The following is an 11,585-nucleotide window of genomic DNA, read 5'->3' on the forward strand; positions in this document are numbered from 1 at the left end:
AAGAATTAAACATTGGATTGCGTATCATTTACCTTTCCTCTCGCGGTGACTAAAATCCTAACAGACATCGACTTAAAGGAGAAGAGGTTCATCTGGGCTCACGGTTTTCAGGGATACAGTTGATCGCAGAGGGGAAGACGTGTCTGCAGAGGACTGTGTGAACATGACTTGTTCAATGGAACACAAAACAGAGAGGAAACAGAAAGAGGAGCAGGGCTAATACATGTTCAAGGCTCACCGAATTCAAAAGCCACACACAACTTCTCAGGGCACAGGCAGAAGGTAGTAGACTCTTTGCCAGAATAGAAGATGGGTGGCCCCTGGCCCAGCTCCTAGTAGAGTTCTTGTTACCCTTGGAAACCTCATGAGCTGGGCCTCCCTTCACTATCTGCATTTCTCTCGGATGTTCGTTTTCCAAACTCCCACCAGAAGGGTCCACTGCGCTCAGCAGTTGGTGCAACCCAAAGTTCACACATGGCCCAAGACTCACATGCTCCGGTTTATCATCATAACAGCCCCAGCACTCGGTCCTGTTCTCTGTTGGTTACTTCCGGTTTATCACTGCAACATCCCCAGAGCTCAGTATCTGGTCTCTGTTGGTTACTTCTGGTTTATCACTGCAACAGCCCCAGCTCTCGGTGCCTGTTCTCTGTGTTGGTTACCTTTCATATCTCTGTGACCAAATACATGACAAGGATCAACTTCAGGGAGGAATGACTTATCTGGACTCATAGATTAAAAGGACCTGGTCCAACGTGGAAGGAGAGAGATGGTAGGAGGTAGCTCTGTGCCACATCCTGCATGGCTCGGCGCTGGAGACTCAACAGGGGAACAAAGGAATGAAGTTTTGACGCAGACACACCAACTGAAAAGATGGGGTTTGGAAGGCGGGCTGGGCTTGCTCTGATGGAGCAACACCCAGAACCTCACCTCACTTACTCCAGGCAGAGGGAGTAGGGTCATCTCAGTGAAACATCTCTGCAGGGAAGCAGTCTCAGGCTGTGACCATCCAGGAGGAAGCTGCCCCCCCCCCCCAATGCTTTCTGTACACTGTCAACATCCGTTCACCGAGCAGAGGAAGGCTTTGCTGGTTTCCATGGATCTGAGGATGTGGTCCCATTCTGGCAGACTTCCTTGTCTCTCAGTGCCTCTGCAGTGGCAGAGCAGGTGACAACTGCTTGCTCACACCCCAGTAGGCCTTGAAGTAAAGACTGGATCTGAGCAAGACTAGATTATAGACATCTGGGCTCGCTCCTCCCCCCATGACCCACTTTCTTCAGGAAATGCCTGCCTCCTAAAGGTTCTACAACCTCCCCGAACAGTTCAACCAATTGAGGACCACACATTCAAATACATAAGACTGCAAGGGTTAGTCCATATTCAAACCACAGCAAGTTTTAAAGTCTCCTTAGCATCCACTGACCTTACACTCATTCAAGTTTTATCCCTAGCCTGTATAACAGAGCCCAGGGCACTCGATAATGATGAATCCATGAGGAATGGGATAATGCTGCTGCTGACATATGGTTAACACCTGGTCCTGTCTCCTAGCCTCAGGCATCCCAGGAAAGAGGAGTCTCTTCCACCAGGCCCCAACCTACCCATCCTTCAGATAGACAGAGGTAACTGCCCGGTTTCCCTTCAATTTAGACAAAGCTATTTTGGAGTGCTTAGCAGTTGCTGTGACGTCAGCCTGCCTCCTCTCTGTCCCCATAGGCAACAGAGAATCCCTTCCTGTTTGCTCCCTCCTGCCATTTCCCAAGAGGCTTCCTGGTCTTAAAGGGATAGATAGTGCCACAACCCTCAGAGAAAGACGACTCTGAAGGCACGGAATGGGTATTGCTTCCCGGCACACACTCATCTAATTTCTCTACTGGGAAAGTCAAGTGTCGAGATGTCTAGTCTCCCTGGGGAAGCAAAGTGCTCCCCAGACTACTGGGGGTAACTCGGTCTGTGCCTGAAAGATCAAATAATATCCATGTCACCTGCCCCATCCTTGTCCCAATGTAAACATAGAAACAGGCCTGGTGGGACAAGGGAAGGCTCCACAAATGGACCTGCCCACTGAGGAATTTGGTTCTGTAAAACCCCAAAGCACTACAGACATGAAGCCATTCCCATTGGGGCATTGCTTCATGTTGTTTTAAACGACAGACTTAAATTTAGTCACCATTGCCCTCGGAGGCCACAGCCAATGGGGACTGAAGATGAAACTTCTTAAAGACACTGCCATACCATGAGGGAAGAGCTGCGGGCTCCTCAGGTAATGAAAATTGTCGTAAGAGGTTGGTGAACAGTGATTGGGTGCCCATTCTAGTTTGGTTTGTGGACCAAACACCCATACCTCCATTTGCAGAAGAAAAAACAAGGGCTCAGAGGGACTCAACACTTGACTATAGTGGTTTTTACTGGAGTTAGAGCCATGCTGCCCAGAATCCACTTCCTCAAATGGCTGCAGATCAGAAGGTGCAAACAGCAGGACCTAGAGGGAGAAAGGAAAGCACCCATCAACCCTTGAGGCCAGGCTTGTAGTGACAGCCAGACACAGACAGGCAGAGTGTCTAGAGTCTTTGCTGCTGTCTGCGTCACATCCAGGTCCTCTCTCCAAGATGCTCACAGCAGCTATTGAGACAGAAGATCCCGGATGTCTTCAGGAGCTCACCCTTAAAAAACAACAAACAAACCAACAAACAAACAAACAACAAAACAAAAGCCCTTCTCAGTCTCTAGGATTAACTGGCTGGCATCACCCAGGGCTCCTTTATTCCCTGCCTCAGGCCCTTTTTCTTCCACACTGGTAAAGCCAAATGTCAATAACAAAGTCTTTACTAAACACCCTTCTTGGTGCCTAGTCAGCTGAAGACTAGATGTCATCTTGAGCCCAGGCACAGTGCTAAGGGATGAAGAGTCCTTGATGCCCACCAAGTTCTTTACAGGAGAGTCTCCAGAGCGTCAAAGACAAAGGTCAGTTGGGTGTGCCGAGCTGTGGCCAACTGCAGGTGACACCAAATGGAGAGAGGTCAGCTTTGTCTTCAAGGGAGCGTTTGGTTATTATAGAGAATAAAAATGAGGCATGCACACACCCAGGTTGTTACCCACAGAAGCAATGCCGGTTACTATACTATATGTCAGACCCCCATGTCTGCTGGTTTCCTCGTCCATGGACTCTGCCAAATGCAGGTGGGAAGTAATGAAAAATGATCACACCTGCACTGGGCATGTGTGGGCCTTTTCCTAACTGTTCCCTAAATGATACCACAGACATATTTCCATATCACTGACATAATAGTTTCAAGCTCCGAGTGAGATCTACATAGGGTATATGTAAGTACTGTGGCATTTGATGTAAGAGACTTGAGCATCTAAAGACTTGGGTCCTCACAGGAGGAGGGCTTTTGTTACTGAGAGATGATGTATTTGCATAGGCTTCTGTATAAAGCATAGTGCCAAGGCCAGGAGGTTGCAAAGGTGAAATGGGTTTGGCCCAGTACTGGCCGAGCAAGGGCAGCAACTATGGAAGTGTGCTCCCAGAGTGTGGCAGACGGTAGCTGCAGATGTGTGGCTGGCATTGAAGCCCTCTTCTTCCAGAAGCTTGCTCTACACATAGTCCATATGGTCTGGGTGGGCTACCCTTCACCAAGACATGGAGAGCCACACATGACATAGTTGGCTGGTCCAGCTTTAGCCTTAAGGGCTTCTTCTGGAGCGCTCTGGAAAAGTGTGTCACAAGGTGTGCAGCCCTCATAAGATGGGAGCTTGGAGTCTCCAGGAATTGTCACCTGGGTCACTGAGGAGTCTTGGGCTAGAGGTGGAGAGAGCTGGATGCCCACTGTCCTTAATGCTGGCTCTGGGAGGAGTTCAGATCCATCAGGATCAGGCAGGATGAGCAGGGTCTTCCCTGTGGTTCCCAGAGGATTCTCTCACATCTGCCAGCACAGAATTAGTCCCCAGAAGAAGGATCGACCATCTGATAACTTTCTGCCTCTCTCAGATGCTCATCCAGAGCTCAGGAAGGAAGATACATGCATATAAGTCAATATCTGGGCGGCAGGCTCAGGCCCTGCAGGAGGGCTATTGCAGAGCCCGACCTTAAAGGTTTATGTGGTGAAAGCATGGACTCCAGCAGGTAGGGGACATCCAATAGGTCAGAACTAGTGAAGGTCTTCAGGTCACTGAGCGTGCCTGAGAGGGACTGTGGGCCCTGATTTTCCCCAGTTCTTTCTTTCTTACTACCTGGTCAGGAGAAGAACAGTTTTCCCCCAGCAAACACTATCCACAGTGATATATTGTCTTTCCAGAGACCCAAAGCAATGAAGCCAGCGATCGTGGGCTGAGCTCTCCAAAACTGTGAACCGAGCCAACAGTGTTCTCTTTGTAAGCCAGCTATCTCAAGTGAGTTCTGGGCACACCAGGTACCCATCAGACTTGTATGTGTGTATTGAAACACTACTCTGCACCCCATAAATATGTGTAACCAATACATGTTAATTTTAAATTGTAATTTTTTTTTTTAAGGAAAAGGATTACCATGAGTAATTGCTATCTTAGAGGAGTAGAATTCTCTGGTTTTTCTAAAGAAGCCAGAAAGAATCAAGCCCTTTGTCCCTGTGGCAGCTGCTGACTTACCTCAGCACTGTCCTTACCCTTGTCAGGCATCTTTCTTAGCTCTCTCCCCAGGCCTTCTAAGGTCCAGGAGGATGCTGGCCACGGTGCTAGCTTTCTGACCTTGTGGGCTTTTGAGAATCTCTTGGGCAGCCAGCACATGGGAAGTACCAAGCTGCTGCCTGGATAAGAGCAGAAGGCATCTGGTGGGAGATCTCAGTGTTTCCCAAACATCTGGCCTTCCTTGGACCAGCTCCTTTCAATAGTAGCTTAAGCTTCCTGGTGGCGGGGCACCTTGCAGCAAGCTGAGCCCAGAGTAAAATCGTTGTGCCCCATTTATCCCAGGGTCTCAGCCAGCCTTTCCTTCTTCATTTCTGATCTTTTCATTCAACACCAGAGAAACCCCAGAACTCTATCCTTCCCAGTCCCATGGCCCCATCCCTGCCACACCTCTGAGTGGTGTCACATCAACATGGGCACTCCACAGACATTTGCAGTAGGTCTTCCTCAAAGGGGAAGTTGGGAATGGGAGTGGAGGCAGTACCTGCCCTGCCGGAATGTCAAGGGTCAAGTCAAGTAATCCCAGAACCAAGAATAAGTGCAAACTTTGCTGCGAATTAGGAAGGGGAAGAGTCATGTGTCAGGAAGGGGGAAAATATGGCATCTGACTTAGTCTGGTTGTTGGTGGGTCGTCAGGCAAGTGTGAGTGGATTCTTAGGGAGGATATTTAACAGGGTTTCCCATGATCTGGTTGTGGAGTCCAAGTGTGACAGGGCAAGACAGTGCAGGGGTTCCTCCATCTTGTATCTTTGCTGAGGCCATCTCAGGTTTGACTAGAATTTGATCTCCCTGATAGAGAGTCCCATGGAAAATTACCCAACTCTATTCTAGGAACCCAAGGTCAAGATGCCCCATCTAACTTAACTGAGATTCCCTTAAACTGCAGGCTTGTGAAAACCTCCCTCTCCAGCTAGCTACTTATCTTATCTTCTGTTAAAACGCTTGCTTGCACAAAATCTCCACCCCTGTAGCTGCCAAGAAAGATACCAGAATGTGGTTTTGCCTTTAAAATCCCCTTACCCTAACCACTCAGCTTTACGCTTGGGTCATAAATACCTGAGTATAGTCTCAATGGCTGGAAGAAAAACTTTCACTTGGATATAGACTGTGTCTGAGTGGTCATATCTGTTAGGTCATCCCTGAAACGAAAGCTCGTGCTGGCTTCCCTACGAGAGAATGTGTAGGTACACTCTGGCAGGGACAATGGGAGGCTAGGCCAGCATGCCACGAAGACAAGGCATGTGCTGGCAGCAAAAATGGGCTAAGATATGGGTGGCTGTAGCTAAAACAAGCTGGTGCCATTTCAGAGAATGTGTGGGCAGATATGGGGTCTGTTAGTGTCTGGCTTACATAGCTGGACCTGGTGGTATCCGTCACACGGAGTCCTGGATGAAAGCTACTAAAAGCAGGCACCACAGAGGGCAAGGTGAGAGGATTCCGTATCCCAAAGCCTTTCTGTCAGCTGGCAGCTTTCCATGTTACAGGTTCAGTGCCTTTGCTTTTGACCAAACACTTCATGAACTCAAGGACCAAGTCCAACACCACTTGGACACAGAAAAGGAGAGGGCAGGGCTGACATCCTGATGGAGCATTTAGACTGGAAGGGAAGGAGATGGCCAAGCTCAGAGGGCTTGAGCCTGAGAGTCACCGAGCATCGGGGAACAAAATGGTAGGAGGTGGGGGCGTGAGTGTGCCTCTGTGTGTCTCTCTCTGCACCACCCCTGTGTGTGTGTGGAGGGGGCAGAATAGAGTGTGCACAGTGGGAATGTGTCAGTATGTGTGGGGATATGTGAATATAAGAGAATATGCAAGGACGTGTATGGAAATGATAGAGTGTATGTGGGGGGGTATGTGAGTGTGTGAGTGGAGTGTGTTGGGAGTATGTGGGAGTATGTGAGGGTGTGTGGGAATGTGTGAGGATGTGTGAGAGTGTGTGTTGGGGAGTGTGTAAGAGTGTATGAGAGTGTGTGAGGTTGTGTGGGAGTGTGTGAGGGTGTGGGAGTGTGGGAGTGTGGGAGAGCGTGGGAGTGTGTAAGGATGTGTGAGAGTGTGTGTTGGGAAGCATGTGAGAGTCTGTGGGAGTGCGTGAGGGTGTGTGAGGGTGGGAGTGTGTGGGGGTGTGTAAGTGTGGGAATGTGTGAGGGAGTGTGTGAGGATGTGTGAGGGTTGGAGTGTGTGAGGGTGTGTGAGGGTGGGAGTGTGTGAGGGTGTGTGAGGGTGTGTGAGGGTGGGAATGTGTGGGAGTGTGTGATTGTGGGAGTGTGTGAGGGTGTGTAAGTGTGGGAGTGTGTGAGGGTGTGTGAGTGTAGGGGTGTGTGAGGATGTGTGAGTGTGGGAGTGTGTGAGGGTGTGGGATTGTGTGGGATCCGTGTGTGTACTTGAGGGAAGGCCTGAACCAGACAGCTGATCTACGCATTCTGCATCCACGTGTGAAGGCATGGATCGGACTGAGAGAGGGGACAAGAGCAGAGTAGTTAGGTTAGCCTGGCCCATGCCCACAGGGGTGGATGGAATGAGAACGGCCCCCACAGGCGCATATACTCCAATGGAACTGGGAAGGGTTAGGAGTGTCGCCTTTCTGGGAGAAGTATGTCACTGGAAGTGGGCTTTGAGGCCATTCCCAGCATGCTCTCTGCCTCCTGCCTGCAGTTTGAGCTATGTCTACCGCCGGCTGCCGTCACTTTCCGTGTCTCTGGACTTTTTTGAGAAATGTCAAAGAGCTGAGAAGTTCTTGTAGGTCCTACAAATAAGATGAATGAACACAAGACAACTTGTCTGCCCCTGAGGCCCTAAACACGGACTGGGGTAGGAACCCTGGGATCCTGGTCCTCTGGGCTGAGCCCTGAAGCTGAGGCTGAGACTAAGGCACCAATTTGAGAAACAAGGGGCAGCAAGAAGCTTTGTTCCCTCTACCCCTCCACCCTCCTTTCTCTAAGAAACTGCTCTCTTTAAGCAAGAGAGACACAGTTCACCCAGAGTGGACTGGTCTATGCTAAGAGGTCTGTCTGCAGGAGAGGGTAGCTCATTGAAAGCTACATTTGTCTGAGGGAGACAGAAAAAGCTCTCCCCCCAGGGGGGCACAGGAAAGAGGTTAAGACAAGCTCTTTGCTTAGAAATGAGAACAATACAAACGCCATGAGTCCACCCGACCCTGGCACGGCCATCCCTGTCCACTCCTGGACGTGAGAGCTCAGCATGATTGACCTGCAGATCACAATGATTCCAGGGGACAGCGTTTCTGGTTTTTTTTTTTTTTTTTTTTTTTTTTTACCCTGTGACTTCCATTTTCTTGCTGCTAACAGAGCTGACTTTGTTGCTCTTCCTCTTCTGAACACCAGCCTCTGGGACTGGCTTAGAAGAAACCGGCTTCCCCCAAAGGCCAACCATCAAATACAGCAGCCAGTTCATCTTAGCTGCTTCCGTGAGAACTTCTCCTGCGACTCATGTGGCTTTTCTTTTTTCTTACTCTTTTTTTTCCCCCCTTTCAATTTTCTTTTTCTGCCTTGGAAATGGGCTCCATGACTATGGTAGGCAATTAAATTTCAAAGCTGGAGAATGCTGGTATACTCTGCCAGGAACTGCCAAAGCAAGCAGGGCCAGGCCACGGGCTTTGAATACTTGGCACGGAAGTGGGGCCTCTGATACATGCAGCCTCTCCCAGGACGGGCTTCCCAGAGGAGTGTTTGTCTTTGTTCTGAAAAGGGAAATCCAGTCCCATCCCTGCACTCCTACACGACAGTCCCAGAGCTAGATGGCACCTCGTTTCTGAACTGGGCGATCGCCTGGTTTGTTAAATGTCACAGTTGTCACAGTGCCAGGGAGGGGTCGGCTTCCAGCATGCGGCTCTGTTCTCAGGCCTGCCACTCAGCTCTCTTCTGTGGCCCCAGTCTTTGGAACACTGCTATCTTCCAGAAGAAAGGAGAGCCCTGTGTTCCTGGCCCAGCCTTCTCATGCTGCTGACTGAATCACGGGGTTTGGGGCTAGCATCTAATTTCCAGAGCTGCTGTGAGCAAAATGCTAACACTTGTTCCAGAAGCAGGCTGGTGCCCTGACTGTAATTCTAGACTGGGGGCCACTGGAGAGGAATCCAGGCTGGGTAGGTTGTACATGCCTGAGGCAGGCCAGGGGCCTGAACCCTCCTTCAAGGGAAGGGATGTTTGTGGATGAGAAGGTCCTGAGAACTCTAGGTGCTTGGATAAATGTGGGACCGAATAAGATGAAAAGAAAAGGCTGGAGAGCTTCTCTGGGGAGGTGACCTTCTAGGTGAGCCCTCCTGGGATCAGGGGCCGGCAGTTCCTTTAGGAATGGATTAGTGGGAGGAGGCAGTGGATATGGAATGGGAGCGAGAATGTTAGTCTGCACATTCTGTGAGAGCATTAGAGGTAGGAGAGGGGACTGAACTTGCTTGTTTGAAGGTCTCTGGTTTCTTGGCAGAGAGGTGATTGGAAGTGGCAGGACTGTCTGCAGAAAGCTACGGCAAATCCTCACTGTTATCTTTGAAAGACAGAAGGCATGGTCTGTGGGGAAAAAAACTGAGATTTTTTTTCTCTAAGACGTTGCTACACCAGAGGCATGCTGGATACTAGACCATTTGGAACAGCCACTTAAAGGATGGAGGTGGCTGTCCCCAGGGGTCTCTGTTGCAGCCCGGAGAATGCTCTCCTACTTGGGAAAGCTTTCACAGAATTCCAGAGTGACCATCAATTACTTAGGTTCTGTATCCATGGAATCAGCCTGACTGCTAGATATTCATATATCCTAGCCATGTCCTCGGTACTGTGGGGATCTAGAGGCGAGGTCAGTGAACAGAGGGGGTTTGTGTGTAGACACCAAGGCAGGGCAGAAAGGCAGAGTTCATGGACATGGGAGGGTAGAGCCCTAGGCCTTAGAAAATGGTTTGTTTGCCTGGGTAACAGAGTCTGGAAACGCCAAACACCACTGATAAAGCCTAATCTACCTGCAGAGGCAGTGTGTGCTTCCCTGAGGACACCTCAGTGATACCACAGGTGACATCAGGAATGTGCTTATTTGAGCCATAGTGGCCTGTAGCCTTGAGCTTGTAGCTCTCCTTCCTAAATCCAAAGAATAACCCTTACAAGCCCACCTTCCATCTCTGCTTGCAAAATGACATCCTTTAACCCTTTAAACACTGTGAACATCACACCTGTCATCAATGTAACTTAAGCCACAAGATACAACATATGCCCATGGTAAAGACACCCACGGGTTCGTTCCTCTAGGAAACAGACACGTGAGTCATGAAAGAGGCTATACACCTAATTGGTTTTCTGGTTTTAACTCTGTCATTGATTTTTCAATGATTTTTTAATGTGATGGACCAGTGCATAAAAATAAAACTGATAGGGGAAGGGTAAAACTCCATGGGGTTGCTTTAGGATGGCTACTCTAACTATAGCTGTTCACTGAGGTGGATAGACTTTGGTCTGACCAACCCTGTAGCACAATATCTTTATTTACAAGCATTTTTACAATAACATCTTAAGCAAATAAACAAACTCATTCCAACTCATCATCAAACTGGTTTGCCTCAAATTTCTTTTCCATGGTGAAGTCAAGGACCCCAGTCTACCTGCGGGAGTAGAGGTCCTTACAAGATTAGGCTGCTGGTGACAACATATAAGGGGTGTCCCTCCTTGCTGTTTCTGTCAGATGTCAATTATAGGAGTTTTTGCTGTCTACAAGGGGTTCTGGTAAACCCCCAGAACTAAGAGAAGACTACACAACACAGAGAGGAGAGAACCCACCAGAACTTCTTCAAACCTTTGTCACTCCTGACCCTTCACAATCTGAAAAGAATCACCCAAGTAAAACTGTGCAGACAGCTTGCTTTATGGAAGCTCTTGATGCCACACCCCTAGTTGCGATGAGGCTTTGAGAGAAGATGGTAGGGATGACGCTATGGTTTCCTCCTCCATCCTGTGGTAATGTGAAGTCTCGTTTTCAATGCTCTTGTGAGCTTTGACCCAACTCTTAGACACACAGGCTGCTGGGACTGTGCCCGAGCCATGGTACATGCTTGTGAAGTGCCAACTCCTCCTAAGGAGACAGTTCCTTCTCTCTCTCTCTCTCTCTCTCTCTCTCTCTCTCTCTCTCTCTCTCTCTCTGTGTGTGTGTGTGTGTGTGTGTGTTGCATTGAACATAGAACGTCACAGTCATAGGTGAACAGGGGACGTAACTGCTGTCCAGTCAAAGCTGTGTGTCTGTGTGAAGCATGAACAACAGTAGAGAGGATCAGGCCACAGAGAGAATGCCGCTGCGTCAGGGACACCTGCTGGAGCCTTGGCGGGAAGCAGCTTCACGCAAGATTCTGTGGAAGAGCTTTGGACTTCAGGCATAGGTTTAGCATGCCTATGGAGAGAACGGTGCAGTTTGAGGTACCAAGCAGTTTGTTGTGGTGCTTGTTAAGTTTGGGTCATAATAGCCAGCTCTTGTCCTCTCGTGAGGTGGCGGAACATTCCACACCATGTGATTTGGTCTGGGACCGTCTGAGTGAGAAACAGCACAGAGAGAGAGAGAGAGAGAGAGAGAGAGAGAGAGAGAGAGAGAGAGAGAGAGAGAGAGAGAGAGAGAGAGAGAGAGAGAGAGGAGCTGCAGGCTGTAGAGTTTGGCCTGTCAGAGTGGCCACTGTCTTAGAGGCTGTCTCAGGATCTTACAGAGACAGACATCTTCATCCCAGTTTCCCCCAGCCTGGGTCTAGGTACATACTGGGGTCCAGAAGGCACTTGCAGGAAGTTTTTTTTCCACAAAAAAAAAAAAAAAAACCTTTCTGGTTTTTGTGTCCAAAGCAGGGGACACATGGATAGCAATAGTCCATTAACACAGCAAAAGGTGCTCCCAAGAGCGGAAGTGAAGGAGAGCTCCAGAAGGTTGGAATTAATCTAGGAGATCCCTTTATGAGCTGA

The sequence above is a fragment of the Micromys minutus genome (genome assembly GCF_963924665.1).
Source record: "Micromys minutus genome assembly, chromosome: 31".
In the NCBI taxonomy this organism is placed as follows: domain Eukaryota; kingdom Metazoa; phylum Chordata; class Mammalia; order Rodentia; family Muridae; genus Micromys; species Micromys minutus.